Source organism: Haplochromis burtoni, unplaced genomic scaffold, assembly GCF_018398535.1.
Source record: "Haplochromis burtoni strain Fernald_Lab_line unplaced genomic scaffold, NCSU_Asbu1 Contig_326, whole genome shotgun sequence".
Taxonomy (NCBI): Eukaryota; Metazoa; Chordata; class Actinopteri; order Cichliformes; family Cichlidae; genus Haplochromis; species Haplochromis burtoni.
Genome location: NW_024582687.1, coordinates 1 through 3,718, shown reverse-complemented (window position 1 = coordinate 3,718; position 3,718 = coordinate 1). Strand labels below are relative to the sequence as shown.

At 36.7% G+C, this 3,718-nt stretch overlaps 1 long non-coding RNA gene across 1 annotated transcript; it reads right to left on the bottom strand.

Annotated features, from left to right (window-relative positions):
- Window positions 1–2,480: 2,480 nt before the first annotated feature.
- On the bottom strand, window positions 2,481–3,001 carry LOC121815839. Its single transcript, XR_006055404.1, has 2 exons — window positions 2,933–3,001; window positions 2,481–2,890 (listed from the first exon to the last, which is right to left on the bottom strand). It is a non-coding gene; the product is annotated as an uncharacterized LOC121815839 (long non-coding RNA).
- Window positions 3,002–3,718: the final 717 nt, after the last annotated feature.

Below are 3,718 nucleotides of genomic sequence, written 5' to 3'. Positions count from 1 at the left end.
AAAAAACAAATAACAAGAACACAAAACTGGCAAACCCAACCAAAACTGACCAAAATCTACCAAAAATACTCCCACATGACAGAACCTCTCCTCTGCCTCTCAGGCTCCATATCTCTCAATAGAACGATCTGTGGTTTGCTATCTCTCACCATCAGAACGCTCCACAAATCCTGCGAATGATTCACTTTCTTATAAACAGTGTTGGCGAGTTATTTTGAAAAAGTAATTAATTATAGTTACTAGATACTTCTTCAAATAAGTCACTTAGTTAGTAACTGAGTTACAAGATTCTGAAAGTAATGAATTACTTGAAGAGTAACTATTGTGTTACTTTAAAATACGTTTAACCCTCTGGGCTCCAGGAGATAATTGGCCATTTTTAACTACTTTTGATTTTACCTCCATATTTCACCTTTACAAACGATTTACTTTGCCTTGTTTGGCATCATTCTTTTCAGCACAACCCCACATGTCTGAATTTACAGTCATGTTTTCATTTTGACATAATGTACTAACACAATTGATCTAAAATCAGACAAAAACATAAAATCTGAGTAGAAAAAGTTATATATTTTACTGTAACAACCACAAACATGTTTAATGAATCACATTTCATAATTTTAAATGCAAATATTAATTGACAATTTTAAAATCATATGCAAAAGTTTTGCAAACAACAAATATATATGGTTACAATAATAAATCTGAAAATGATAAATTACTTGACTCCTTAGAAGAAATAATGAATAACTCCGTACTAAAAGATAAAATGGTTAGAACGCAGATTAATAAATTAATGGCTCATTATGGAATAAAGCTAACACAGAGAAGTCCTTTTGTACCAATTGGGAACTTTTTAAATTTGAAGCATGTAAATTCTTGAGAAGATATGGGAGTCAAATTATTAAATCAAGGAAAGCTGAAGAGGAAGAAGTGATCAGCAAAATTGCCTCTTATTACCAGAATTCCCCAGAAGAAATCTCAGAGGAAGATAAATTAACTTTACTAGACCTTCAAAATAAATTGGACGGTTTATATCGATGCAAGGCTGAGGGTGCTTTTGTAAGATCCAGGAAGAGGTGGCTGGAGGAGGGAGAACAAAATTCTGCTTTTTCAGGCTTGAAAAATACAGATCCAAAATCAACTAAATATTAATGGCATTGTTTCTGACAATCCTAGAGAAATTTCACATTTCTGTGCCAAATTCTATACTAAACTGTACAACTCAAAATATAATGAGGATGTCTCAACACTGTTTCTCAATAATATTAAAAACCTAAAAACTATTGTTGTGGAAGATAGAAGTCACTGTGACAGCCCTCTGACTGTGGAGGACGTTTGTAATTCTATTTCTGCACTTAAGGCCAACAAATCTCCTGGCACAGATGGTTTAACTGCAGAGTTTTATGAATCATTTTCTAATCTCCTGGCTCCGTTCTTACTGCAGCTTTTCATAGAAAGTGTAGAGAATAACATCCTCCCTCCTACTCTTACTCAGGGTCTCATAACACTTATTCCAAAGCCAAACAAAGACTTACTTCTTATTGATAATTGGAGACCCATCTGTCTGCTCAATAATGACTATGAGATTATGGCTTTAGTACTTGCTAACAGAATTAAAGAGTTCTTGGATACAATTATCGATGAGACACAATCAGGCTTTATGAGAAATAGACACATTTCTAATAACATTAGACTGGTTTTGGATCTACTTGATTACTCTGATTTGGTATCTGACAATAGCTTCATTCTCTTCCTGGATTTTTAAAAGGCTTTTGATACAATTGAACATCAATTTATTTTCCACTCTTTGGAAAAATTTAGCATTTTTCTGTAAAGCTTCAAAACCTTGCACACGAATGGCAATAGCTCAATTAAAATGATTAAGACTCCACCCCGAGATTTGACCTGTTATACAAGGAATCAGCACAGCTGATAAGGAGCTCATCATCAGCCAGCTAGCTGATGACACCACACTCTTCTTGAAGAATGCAAATCAAATCCGTCCAGCCCATGGTGATCGATGCAGCAATTCTGTTCTGTACAGGAGAGACGTCACGGAGGAGATCGTCTGCAGTGATCAGGACGCAGGACACAATGTGACGTAAAAAAACGTGCAAACTTGCACTAAAAAAATCTGTGAAACAGCGAGGTGAAAGGTGAACCGCGTTATTAGCGAGGGACCACTGTAATTTTGAAGGTAACTAAATTTTCTATCCATAAATGTAAGTTTATTAATAAAACACCATATTTCTGCCTTTTTATAAGGATATGGAATAGTACATACAATCAATATCAGACTCAACCAACAAAAAGGAACAATATTTATATATGTTGATTTTTGCGCGTACTCATATAATAATTTTTTTTACCCCTGATTTGTATGTTCATGTTCTGTTCTTTCTTAAACTTCATCTGTTTGTATGTTGTATACTGTCAAGATTCGAGTTTTTGAGGAGGAGACAAACGACTGCATGGTCTCTCAGTAGATGTCAAAATAGTGATTTTTATTATACATATGTACATATGGGGAAGATGAGCATCACAAGCCTTTAAGAGCCGATCTCCCCCGAACAGTCTCTTCACAAGGTTTTTATTGCAATGATGACGTCAAGTCACATGATAAGTATCAGTCAGTTCTCACTTCTATGTCCTTCTATGGCTAAGAACAACAACATTTTCCAGATGTTTCCACTCCGGCTTTCTGGGAACTTAACCAATAGTGTGTTCATGAGTGTGTATTTTGTGAGTGTATGTCCAACAGGGAGCATGTCCTAAGACGACCTTTCTGTTCTTATTAAGTGTGTATGTGAACGTGCGTGTTTTACATAACTCTGTATGTGCATGTTTGTGTAAGCCTGCAAGTGACTGCAGGAGGCCCAACTGGACCCTCTAGCTCGAGAGGTGCTTTCGCCACATGATAGAGTATTACATCTAGAATGGGTTTTATCCTACGTGCTCTGAAATAAACAATAAATGATACATGATAAACTGAAGATAATACAGACTAATGAAGTAATGATGAAATAATGAGTGCTTTATGAATGATATATAGTGCCAGTAAAATAAGATGTTTTTCTCGATAATACTTATTGTGTGTTCAATAAAGTTCAGTAAAAAAAAGTACATTCTAAATGAAGCTTCAGACGTCACTAATCACGTGACTCTGGCCAAACGAATCAAGCCTCGACACGGTGCTTCTGAAGCAGTGTGTTGATCTTTTTCACACACGCACCGGAGCGTCAGCTTCAAGCGGACCATCGCTACCTCTCACATCTAAAGGTAAGTGTCAAGGTAACTTTGAACTGAGTTCAGTCAATCTCGAGTTTTTCGAAGTTTTCTGAATGAAGTTTTCTGTTGCTCTCTGTGAGAGGAGACCGTTAAAGGCGAGGCTCTCCAGAGTGTAGCAAAACAGGAAACAGCAGCTGGGTGTGTGTAAGTGTGCAAACGAATAGATTAGAAGTGCAAGTGAGCCACGAGTAAAGAAAGGTCAAGTTTCGTGAGTTGTTTTTCTCACCACTGATCACGCGCTCAACACTCTACACATACTTGCATCACACGCGCGCTCTCAAGCATCAATATTGTACAATTCTGGGCGTCACGTGAGTTGCAGGTGTTACCATATAACGGAAATCTCCATTTTCTGTAGCTGAAGGCTTTTCAGTGAGTTTTTTGGACATCCTGATAATAATGAATTACAGTCGTCCAGCCTGGAAGT